The 12,999-nt window shown below is 37.2% G+C and overlaps 1 long non-coding RNA gene across 1 annotated transcript; it reads left to right on the top strand.

Annotated features, from left to right (window-relative positions):
• The first annotated feature begins 4,891 nt into the window (after positions 1-4,891).
• LOC106871945 (uncharacterized) lies at positions 4,892-12,482 on the top strand. Its single transcript, XR_001409717.2, has 2 exons — positions 4,892-5,532; positions 12,001-12,482. It is a non-coding gene; the product is annotated as an uncharacterized LOC106871945 (long non-coding RNA).
• The last annotated feature ends 517 nt before the right edge of the window (positions 12,483-12,999 follow it).

Below are 12,999 nucleotides of genomic sequence, written 5' to 3'. Positions count from 1 at the left end.
ACCGTTTGAGCGTGACCATTACCAGCGTCACCTTACTGGCACTTGTGCCGGTGGCACATGAAAAGACATTCGAGCGAGGTCGTTGCCAGTGCCGCTGAACTGGCTCCTATGCAGGTGGCATGTAAAAAACATTATTTTGAGCGTGGCCGTTGCCAGTACCACCTGACTGGCCCTCGTACCGGTGGCATGTAAAGCACCCACTACACTCTCAGAGTGGTTGGCGTTAGGAAGGGCATCCAGCTGTAGAAACTCTGCCAGTTCAGATTGGAGCCTGGTGCAGCCATCTGGTTCGCCAGTCCTCAGTCAAATCGTCCAACCCATGCTAGCATGGAAGATGGATGTTAAACGATGATGATGATGATGATGATGATTGTAAAATACCTTGCCTCGACGGGCAGGTGATAAAATCGTAAAGCATGCAAAGTAAAGGTAGATATCATAGATAGTTTGTGTTCTTGTCACCGTGTAGTAGTAATTACAAATAGAGATGGAGTAAAGTTCTAAGAAGAAAGCGAGCTGAGCTAGTGATAGTGAGAGAGTCAAGGGAAGTTGTCTCGCATAGTCGCGGATTGTAACGTTCTTTTTCCCTCAGGCCATTTGTCTTTAGTGGCTGCCTGCTTGTGGCCATGATTCTAGTGGTCCGTTCACTAACTGATGGTTGCTCTCTCTAACTCCGGTTCTCACTAACTCGAGTTGTCACTAACTGACTGACTTTTGCGTGGGGGTTCTTGCTTTTATAACTATCCAGAAGGATAGACATATCGTTGAGAACAATAGATTTCGTTTGTGGTACTTGTTATCTTAATTCTAGCTTTTGGTGAAATACAAGAGGATAGGAGGGTCAAGTGGCAAAAACATTATTTCGCTTAGCTAAGGCATTTGGCAAATGTAAACTGCTGTCATAGAAAAACTATTGTTTTACCATGAGAAAAGTGCTTTTGAAGTGTTAATTTAAATTTGGTTATCTAGGATCAAATCTACATCATGCCTGCAAGATCCACTACTGAAATGAAAAACTCTTGCAATTTATTTATGTCTGTCAGTGTGTCATTGTGTTTTAAAAAGTTCCACCTAGATGGTAGCTGACATAAATATCTGGTACCTCAATGATGCTTTTTTTGGGAGGCCCTCCTGACAAGGTGCTTGCAACTGTGAAGCTAATGATCAAGGAACTTGGTCATAGAGGTCGTAGTGTTAACAGTCCTAAATCAAGGAGAGAGTTGAAAGTGGCACCTGAACACAGATTGTCCCATACTCTCTGTTTCCGCCTGTCCTCCACTGTAACTGGAACTGACAAACCCAGCTCTCTCTACTGTGATAGAGCTTCATCCATCTCCCTGTTGGAATAAGTCCATGCTGGAGAGGAGAGGACGTTGCCTACCAAGCTAAACTTAATCATTAAGCAGACCCTGGCTCAGTATCCCCTCAGTTCTGAAGCCATCGGGGGTTATCCAGAAGTGATGGAAAGAGACCAGATGTTCTTACCCTCTGTCCCTAGGTTAGAGGTAAGTGCCTCATTTGGGATGCCACAGTCTGCAACTCCTTTGCTCCCTCCCACATCCCAAATGTGAGCTCTGACTCCTTAACCACCCAGCTTTGCATGAGCAGACTACTAAACTATTTATTGACTCCCTTCCCTCAATCGTGATTCCGCCTTCATCAGCGTGGTGCTCCATTAGAGCCCCAATTACTGACTTAACTTTTGAGTCCATCTTTAGATACAAAATGGCTAACCTTGAACAACTTTTAAAAAACCTTGAGGTAGTTGAGCCCCACCAAGGTTTTTTATACTTAGGAATTACTTGTCAATTCCTAAGCTATTGTATTTTCTGAGAGTTAGTCCCTCTTACAGATTCCTGTCATCCCTCCAATACTTTGATGACCTAATCTTCAGGAAACTTGAATATTTGGTCAATGTCAAACTCTCCCCAGACTCCCGTGACCAAGCTGCTTTGCTCAAATGGTTTGGGATCTAAGTCTGCACAAGTGCTTGCCTTTACCTCTTCCCTGTTTTCTTTCCTCCATCTATGCTTGGTAGGCAACATCCTCTCTTCTCCAACATGGACTAATTCCAACAGGGAGATGGATGAAGCTCTATCACAGTGGAGAGAGATGGGTTTGTCAATTCCAGTTACAGTGGAGGACAGACGGAAACAGAGAGTATAGGACAATCTATGTTCAGATGCCACTTTCAACTCTCTCCTTGATCAATCTGATCAATTTTCAAGGTGTTGCCTACTTTCAGCTAGTGCAAAATTCTCAGGGGACTGTTTGTGGCCAACATTGGAAGTCTACTCAGTCTAGATGAACTCTGCACCTCCATCGCACTCAAAGTGGGAGCTGACGTCTGCAGGGGACTGAGATGCCACTGTAGTAGGCCTCTTGACCCCACAGGTCTTCACAGTCTGTGTTGCCACCTAAATTCTGGTTGCTTCACTCACCACACCGAGCTAAACCTAATCATTAAGCAGACACTGGCTCGGATTAATATCCCCTCAGTTCTGGAGCCATCAGGGTTATCCAGAAGTGATGCAAAGAGACCAGTTGGTCTTATCCTCTGTCCCTGGGTTAGAGGTAGGGGCTTCATTTGGGATACCACAGTCTGCAACTCCTTTGCTCCCTCCCACACCCTGGATGCTTCAGTTAATGCTTCTGTAGCCCAACGGAAGAAAACCCTGAAGTATCAGAACCTGACAGTGAACTATCTCTTCCAACCTGTGGCGTTGGAGATGTTTGGAGGGACTGGGCCACTAACCGAGGTGTCAGGCGATGCCTGTGAGGGTGCTTGGCTTTCCCAACACCTTAGCCTCACCATCGCCCATGGCAATGTTGCGAGTGTGCTGGCTTGCTTCAGAAGGTTCTGTTAAACCTTGTGGTGTGCGACAAGTTGCTGTGATAAAAAAAAAAACCCACAAATGGTTTCAATACAGTTTTAAGAGAAAGATTTGGAAGAATAAGACGGAAGTTCTCCTGTAATATTCTTTCATGTAAATAAATGTTTACGTTAATTTAAAAATTTGCCAGCAAAATTTTATAAAATAACAATGTTCTAAAAGATGTAGATGTTTATGTTATATATGAAAATAAAAATTTCATATATGTTTCCGTTTCCTTTAGCATTGCAAGTAAAAGTGATGAAAATAGCAGGACGTCCATAATTACAGGCAAGTCATGGTATCGTGTATTTTCTTATACGTATATCTTGGTTTTCTTGTAAAACTGGATGGGAAAATACAAAGCTGCCCAAGCTCTATCCCAGTTGTATCATTATTAATATAATTTCGAGCTGGCAGAAACGTTAGCACGTCAGGCGAAATACTTGGCAGTATTTCGCCTCTGTGAGTTGTACAAGCTTGTTTGTTTGACTATATTGTGTATTTGTTTGTGCTGTGTTTGCAGCGGTTTTTGAGTTGCTGTGCTGTCTCTCAGTGATACTGAGAGATAGCGAGTGGAAGTCATATATGTTTGGACCCCAGTGAAACAGAATTGTCCTCTTTAGAGGAGGAACAGGTCAGGGCTATCAAAAGGATGGATGAAAATTTAAAAGAAAAAGCTTTGCAGAGGCAGCAAAGGTCAGTGAATTTAATGAACTTAAAAGAGGACTGTAAAATGGCAGTAAGGGTGGGGAATGACGTAAGGCTTTCCCCACCTCAGGCTAAAATGGAGGAGATGCAAAGGAAGACGGTAGTATACCAGGTATACTCCGTAGAGAAAAGGAGAGTGGATCATGTGGAGGAAAGTGAGATTGATAAGGCACTAGTGGTGGTCTGGCCAGATATCATCTATCTGGCCAGAGGAAGCAAATATGGAACTGGAAATGTGCATTATAGAACAGTAAAGCAGTAGCCAATGCAGCCAAAATATTAAAAAAACTGATAAGACAGTCTTATATGGGTAAGAGGATAGCAAAAATAAAAGTTGAAGGGGTTCTACCAGAAATTGATGAGGCTTGGGTTGTGGCGGCCCTCCTCATAGAAAAGGTGAAGGAAGTCACGGTTTTACAAGCTGAAGTGACAGATGGTACAGTATGGAAAGGAAAGATTATTGAAATGACTGTGCAGGCTAGTATGAAGATGTTGGAAGGATTAGCAGAAAACCTATGGATTGGTGATTTGAGCTTAAAAGTGTGGGTGGAGGGCAGGATTCCTCGCTGTTTTAAATGTGGCCAGAAAGGCCACATAAGAGTGAACTGCCCTCCACCACCCAAAATGGTAGAAGAGCGACAGCCAACACCAGAAGAGAGGATACAAGAAGTAGAAAAAGAAACTCCAGTATTAGAAGATAGGGAATGGGAAATAGCCCGGAGGAGAAAAAAAAAAGAAGAAAAAAAGGAAAGTACTTGTGAACCCCAACCCACCCTCTCCCTTTTCACCACACCCTCCCCATGCAGACACCAAACCTACCTATTCCCCTCCAACAACAAAACAGAAAAGAAATGCAAGCACACATGATGTAGATATGGTTCCCCCTCCCCCTGTTTGTTTTGCTTGCGTTCTGTATGTGGACGTGAAGGATTGTAAACCGGGTGAACGAGTGGAAGGATGTGGTTGAACTGGAATTCTGGGGTGAAGATGGTGAGACTATGATATGCTAATTGTTAAATAAGGCACAAATGGAAATAGTTAAAAAGAATGATAAAGGTATTGAGTTGTGGAAGGTGATCGGGGATAGACAGAAATTGCCAAAACAGACTTGTTATACCGAATTAAAAAAAGACTATGGTATTGAACTGCTGGATTTTAGATATATATGACTGAACGGCAAAACGGTTTCAATGTAACCACTCGACTTCGGGGGTCGAGTGGGCATTCCACCTCATTATATCATCTTTTTCATGATTCATTCGTTTCTTTTAATTTTATTTCTTTCTTTATGCCTCCGTTTTATAATTTTAGTTCCTCAATATTGTTTGTACCGTCTATGTTGGCCCCTGGTGGACAATAAAGAAATCGGTATTTCGTCTGCCGTTACGTTCTGAGTTCAAATTCCGCCGAGGTCGACTTTGCCTTTCATCTTTTCGGAGTCGATAAATTAAGTACTGAGGTCGATGTAATCGACTTAATCCCTTTGTCTGTCCTTGTTTGTCCTCTCTATGTTTAGTCCCTTGTGGGCAATAAATAAATAAGTGCACCTCCGATTCTGAACGTAGTTTTTTTCTGATGCGCTCCGAATATTTTAGCATGCATAACAACATACCCGAGAAAATTATTTTAGCGGTAATAAAGATCATTAAACGAATTACTTTGATAGGACATTATTGGATAAGATAAGATTATGACAAACTGTTTCTTAGATCTTTCCAATTATTTATTACAGGATTTTGACGTCATAAAACCTGCCCATATTTTACTTCAAAGCTTGTCTTAACATTTTTTTTTACAACTATCAAGTATTACTTATTACTGTTAATCGAGCAGATGTTTTTTTTTTATCTAACCCAAATTTCTTTTTAATCTTGAATCCAGTTACATGATTTAAAATTTACGTATTTCGTATTCTTGACATTAAGAATATTTCCAAAAGAAGTGTGAGGTATCTAATATTTTTCTTGTAAAGATTACTAATATATATTACATTGTATGATATTTTAAAATCAAAGTCTGGGTAAACTTCTGAAACATGTCTATATTTGTGTAATAAAATTCTTTCCTTTCATTTAGTATTATGTTAATTAAATTAGATTGATTACTAAAAAACCTAGAATTGAACGACGATGCTGATATAGAGAAAACATGCATAAGAGAATGAAAAGATAACATTTTCATTTTCCCGTTTCGCTTTGAGTACCTTTTATAAAAACGTTTTTTTTTTTTAATTCAAACATTTTTTATTAAAATGTAAACATCTCTTATATTTCAATATCGTTAGAGCATCAAAGTTCGGACGTGTTTACACCTACTTGAATTTATTTCCTCGTAACTTCATTAAAAATGCATATTTTTGAAATGAAATAATCTAAAGATTAATTTATCTTTGGATAAAGATAAGTTGGTCTAGATTGCGATTATGTCGGCAAAAGTAATATTTTTTTCATGTTTCAAATAATTTCCTTCTTCTCCATCATTTTCTGTTTTACTTTGCTCAGAAAAGTTCTTTGAATGCGTATTTCTCTTGTTATGAGGTAAATATTTCAGTAAAAAAATATAAACTAAAATTTATAAAGTAATTTTGAAAATTTGAAGTTCAGTTTCACTGTGTGACACCTTGGAAAGGTGTCTTTAACTAAAGCCCTGGGTCGAACAAAACCTTGCGAGTGGATTTCGTAGACAGAAATTAAAAGAACTCCACCTCCTCTGTGTGTGTGTGTGTGTGTGTGTGAGTGAGTGAGTGAGTGAGTGAGTGAGAGAGTGAGAGAGAGAGAGAGAGAGAGAGTATTTTGGTAAAAGTCTGTGACGTTATAAGTATGATATTGTCTTTCATCCACAATAACAGACTAAAATTGAAATTTAAGTCTTGTGAAATACTAGCTTGTCTGTGGATAGTATCTCCACAATAGGCTACAATGAAAAAACTCTGGGAAACTAAACAAGAACAATCCACCATCCCCTATATATCATCATGATAGGCTTAAATCCAGATTCAAATTACTGTCCTTAAATGCCTGAAGTTTATGCATCAAGATCCACCTCTTTGACTCTATAATGTTATAGGTCTCGGTGTAATCGTAATAGTGACAGAGACATTAGTCTTTCTCTATCCCATACAAATAAATCTATGATGAAAAAAAGAACAAATGCCAAGGTTAACGAATAACATCATAATAAATAAATTTTATTCTTTTGGTTGTTTGGCTTTACATAATGTGGTATCTGCTAGCAGGGTCGCCTCTGGGTTGGTGTGTAGTCAGCATAGGTGAAGTCAAAAGGTTGGTTAAGTCATCCCAGTAGAGTTGACGGAGTGGATCTCACCAAGTTGTTGAGTCTACCACAGCTCTGAGGCAAAGTGAGAGAGTTGTCGAATAAACACGCAAAAGGCTTTAAATACTGGTTTATTACGCATGCGCACTCGAGGGGCTTCCGGGAAGGCAAGTCCCTTGCGCATGCGTAGATCGCACTTCCTAAAATGGCGGCCATAATTTCATGCCACTACAACTCTTACATCAAAACTTTCAAACATGATTTCATCACAGTCACAGAAACATGGGTGCACTCTTTACTTTGCGATGGTGTTTTTAGCTGGTTACAACCTGTTTCGCAAAGATTGAGTTAATTGTTGTGGGGGTGGTGTGAAGGCCTATATTCCATCATACTTTTCAGCAATTCCTTGTGATAATTTGAATCAATTACAAGAGTTATTTTATTGTGATATATGCATAAATATGTCACCACTGGTACTTGGAGTTGTTTACTGCCTACCAAATTATCAAGACACACAGCGTTTTGACATCCTCAAAGCTACATCTAGAAAAACAGCCACTTATGTTTTCATTGGGAAATATTTTGTTGACTGCAAAGTGCTAATGATTTCCTTGATGTAGTGCTAGATTCAAGCTGGACCCAAGTAGTCACCTCCCTCACAAGAGGTAACAAACCTTTGGACATGCTCTTTACCACTACTCCAGAAATGGTTATCGGTGTCACTACCAAGGAACCTTTATGTGAGTCTGATCATGCTATGATCATTGCCAATCTTATGGGCAGAAACAGGAAGCCTCATCACCTCCAAAACTGCTCTCTTAGATTGGAAAAAAGCAGACTGGAACTGTTACCATACAGAGTTACAACACCCAAATTGGTCTGAATTTTACAATTCTGGGGATGTCAATACTGCACTTCAGAACATCCTCAATTCAATCTGGGCTGCATTTGAAGTATCAGTACCATACAAATGCTTTAAAAACCCCTGTAATTCAATAGCTAGGTCCTGGTACTTTGCTATTTTTACTATACCTCTCATATTGATTTTTTCATCATTTGGGGCTGTAAAGTCATCTATCTGGCACTGCCTTTCTATTACTCTGTCAGTCTGAATGTTAAAGTCTCACAACATCTTATATTTCTTATTTTCTAGTACTTTACTAAGTTCATGTTCATACCATTTATCAGTATCCTAGCTTTCTACATAACTCCCAGTGGATTACTCTCTCTAGGTTGTCATGTCTTTTCTTATATTCTTTCTGTGCCAGCATGCTACATTCACTTACTATATGAGTAATGCATTCCTCTTTTGATTTGCATAGCCTACATTGGGAATCTGCTTGTTTTTTGTCTATCTTGGCTTTTATCCAATTAGTCCTTAATACTTGATCTTATGCTGCTACTAACAAACTTTCTGTCTCCCTTTACAGCCTTCTTTTCTGCAACCATATCCATGTCTCACTACTACTATTTGCTGCAACTGTATTTGGGAATATATCGTGCAAAGCCTTCTTCTGCTAGTCAGATAACTTCTGTTCTTTTTTCTGGTTTTTAACCTCATTTGGTTTTTGGCTTCCCTATGTCTCTAGCAGCTTTTAATAAATTTTCTTCACTATTACCTACATAGGAGTCTATATCTACTCTAGCTAACTCCACACAGTCTTCTACTGATATTAACCCTCTTCCGCCTTCCTTTCTAGGTAAGTATAATCTTACTAGGTAAGTATAATCTTGGTAAGTATAATCCTGACCTTGTGTGGAGTCCTCCATTCATATTGAATTCCTTCCTAGTTCTTCTGTCTAGCTTTGGTAATTCAGTTTTTGTCCAATCTACAAAAGCTGCTGAGAATCTAAGTAATGACACTTCCCAAGAATTGTAGCCTTCACTAGATTCAGACTATTTAGCTCTGACTTCATTAGCTTCCTCACCCTTCTGATGTACTATTTCTCAATTTTCCTTTTCATTTCTATAGTTAGTATTCTATCAGATTCTAATAATTAACATTATTATTTCTCTTTATCACAGGTTTTGTTGGAGCTCCTGGAGTCTTGCATGCATAGCAGGCTTGCTACCTGCAGCCTACGGTACCATGCTATCTGTTCTTTTCAGCTATCTAATACTTTCCAGATTATTCTGGCCATGCCAAAGAGGCAAACTTTTTGTAACAGTTCTACTGGACACTCTATTCCAATTTCCTTTATATTCCCCTTGATGCCTTCTGATACTGTTCCCAAGGACCCAACAATAATTTACACTATCTTCACCTTCATTTTCCATAGCCGGATTATTTCGTATTTAAGAGGGTTGTATTTATCTATCTTTGCACCTTCCTTCTTGACTATTCATGAGTCAAAGGGGCATGCAATATCAACTAAATAGCATATGTGGTGCACCTTGTCCACCACCAATTATTATAATTATTGTTATTATTATTATTATTATTATTATTATTATTATTATCATTATTATTATTATATACTAGTCCAATCCTGGGATTAATATAATCAACTGATCCATTCCTCCAAACTTTTTGGTGTAATGTTTATTTGAAAAGTGAATGTGATTTGGATGTTGACAAAATAGATAGAGCAATATGTGGTGAACCTAAGCTTTGTGTACAATAAGTTCCTTATTTATTATCATTTTATATACTGAGTTCAAATCCCATCAAGAGCTTTTCATCCTCCTTGGGTAGATAAAATAAGTATTTGGATTAATTTAATAGATACAGGCATTGTGTCTATGTTACAAATCAATATTGGTCTAATTTTTATTAATCTATGAGGGTTGAAATAAAAATTAGAATAGGCCATGTTAAAATTGTCTTGCATTATATATTTGTAATATTTCTTTTAAGTAAACTATAATTAATTTTCTAGACTCGTAAGTGAATTTATCATTCTTTACTAAAAGCATGCATTTCTCCAGCCATTACAATTTTAATATTATATAAGAATTTCAGTTTCCCTTAAAAAGCATATAGTCCATTCTGTAAAGTGGTTGGCATTTGGAAGGGCATCCAGCTGTAAAAACCTTACCAAAACCGACCTCACTTGTACTTGTGCCATGTAAAAAGCTCTAAGTCCACTCTGTTTGGTGGTTTGTGTTAGGAAGGGTATCCAGTTGTAAAAATCCTACCAGCATGAAGGGCGGATGTTAAATGATGATGATGATGATGATGATGATGACAGACAGACAGTATACACACACATGTTTATGTATTTGTTTTGCAATATTCTTGATGTGAAATCGTGTTGAAACAGATATTGTTATACTTTGGGATATCCTACTTGACTACACATAATATAATATAATCAGCATCATCATTATCATTGTTTAACGTCTGCCTTCCATGCTAGCATGGGTTGGATGATTTGATTGAGGGCTGGCGAACCAGATGGCTACACCAGGCTCCAATCTGATTTGGCAGAGTTTCTATAGCTGAATGCCCTTCCTAAAGCCAACCACTCCGAGAGTGTAGTGGGTGCTTTTACATGCCACCGGCACGAAGGCCAGTCAGGCGGTACTGGCAATGGCCACGCTCAAAATGGTGTATTTTATGTGCCACCTGCATAGGAGCCAGTCCAGTGGCACTGGCAACGACCTTGCTTGAATGTTTTTTCATGTGCCACCGGCACAAGTGCCAGTAAGGTGACACTGGTAATGATCACGCTCAAATGGTACTATTTATGTGCCGCTGGGACAGAATCCAGACAGCTGCTCTGGCAATGAACATGCTCAGACGGTGCTCTTAGTGCTCCACTGGTACAGGTGCCAATAATATAATATAATATATGATTGCTTTCTCTCTCTTTATACGTGTGTGTGTGTATATATATGTATGTATGTATGTATATTTGTGTATATATTTGTATAAATATGTATGTAAAAAACAACTCAGAATGGGCAGTGACATGTATTTGAATAACAAAGACAAATAATGTTATATTAAATTACCTACCCAATAAATTCTTAATTTATTGAAATTAAGTCTGCTTCTAGAGAACACGAACTTTATTATTTGGTGGCAGTTGGTACCAACTCTAAATGAGTAAGGGAATCAAGAATTCCAAAAATGTGAGTCTTGAGGCAAGAGGAGAGTAGTGAACACATTTCTGCCTCAATAAGATAACCGTAGCAATTATCCTGCTTATCTTCAGCAACTGAAACAGGCATATACAAACAATGAATAACACACATTTACAGCCCAATAGCTAGATAGATAGTTGGATAAGATAAAGTTTTAAATTTGTTAAATTGAAAGATTGAGTTAAGGTGTGGATATTGGCTGTGTATATAACAACCATCTTTTTGTAAACAATCTTTCTACATATCTAAAACTCCAAACCAATATAATGTCAGGTATTTGTTATATTCACATTAAAGTCAGACAGATAGAAAAGTGATATATACCAGCTCAAGCTCATATACTTGTATATGTATGCTCAAAAGCTGATACTATTAGAAGAAAGCTATATTGAAAATAGTATCAGTGGGAAGCTCTTTCATTATATAATCAGTATAACTTCATTTTCCCTTATCTTTTTTTCATATTACTTTTGTTTTCAGTCAAGTCTGAAGTGTTTGAAACTAGGTTTCTTGAGCTTCAAATAACTTAAGAACATAAATGAAAGGAATAGTAGCTTACTATATCTATGTTGTGTTGTATCCTCTATGAAGTAAATATTTTCACTCATCAATGGGATTTAAGTTCTCACATTTATATGATGCAATACATGCTTGCATACACATATTCCTTATTACTATTTTGTATGCTCTAATGGAATAAAAATGTCCCTCATAAATTTACACAGGTAAATATAATGTAAACACACATGCTCGTTTATTTCTGGCTCATAGCAATTATACATGTGTTATGCCTTGTATATTAATTTAATTTAGAAGGTAGAAAAAAATTGTGTCTTTCTGATAATAAAATATTAGCCATTTATGGAAATATACACTGAATTCATATAATGAATTTGCATCTTTAGAATGAATTGAAATTCACTTACTTTTTATACTTAAATAACTACCTTGCCTATTCAGATAGCATGTCCTTGAGATATACATTTATACACTCTATAGGTTATACATAAATATAAAATGCTAACTCACTCTTTATATTTTAATATTTGATAGGTTGTAACTTTTGCATCCCAAACTGAAATCAATAGTAGGAAAAACCTCTCAAAATGGAAGATTATTCTCTTAGGTGTTGTCGTCCTCCAGGTTTGCTGTCAATGCATCAACGAGAATTTTGTACAAGGTGTTACAGAGTCAGAAGCAGTGATGAGCATTTGACATTCTCACTTTATGTCTGTGGCTATTGTGGTGAAATATATCGTCCAGAAGAGATTAGAATGGCATTAATATGTACCTCATGTTTACCTGAGTGTCGTCTTTACCCTATTCCTCTGCATCATTTGAGCAAAACTCATTGTCAAAATGGAGTTTGTTGTGATCACTGTGGGAATCCTGTAGGTCATGATGAACAGCTTGACATTATCTTTTAAATTATATTTTTGTAATGGTAAGGATGATATTCTATGGAATATTGTAATTATATTTTATTTATCTGGACAATAGAAATATTGGAATAAATAAACCTTTCTCATATATTACATTATCTTCAAGTTTTCTTTCTTTTACAAAGTTTCTTAAATTGTATGTAATAAAAGTTAAATGTAGATTTTATCAAAATTGTTTCATATTAAAAATGAAATTAAGTAATTGTCTCTGTATCCTTTCTTTTGAAAATTATAATTAAGTTATTGACATCTAATCAAAGTAATTATAGAGTAATATATTTCAGATTGGCAAACATTATGAACAAAATGCTTTGCAATAATAGTTATTTCACTTACATTCAGAGTTCAAATCCCACCAATATGAAACATACTCTCTCAGATTATATACATCAATTAATATCAAAAATATATCAGTAGAATGGGATCTAGGTAGATCTAGATCACAGTTCTTCAGCTGTTACAACAACTGTTTTTCTAGGAGCTATAACTCTCAAAAATATTTTAGAGCAATGCTAGGTTTTCTTACAAAGGATTAATGTATAAGCTCTTTGGTATGATATATAATTTTTCCAATAGGGTGTTGGATAAATATAGATGTTTAACTAAATTA

Source organism: Octopus bimaculoides, chromosome 4, assembly GCF_001194135.2.
Source record: "Octopus bimaculoides isolate UCB-OBI-ISO-001 chromosome 4, ASM119413v2, whole genome shotgun sequence".
Lineage (NCBI taxonomy): Eukaryota > Metazoa > Mollusca > Cephalopoda > Octopoda > Octopodidae > Octopus > Octopus bimaculoides.
Note: the sequence above shows the minus strand (reverse complement) of the source record. Positions and strands in the feature narration are given on the sequence as shown.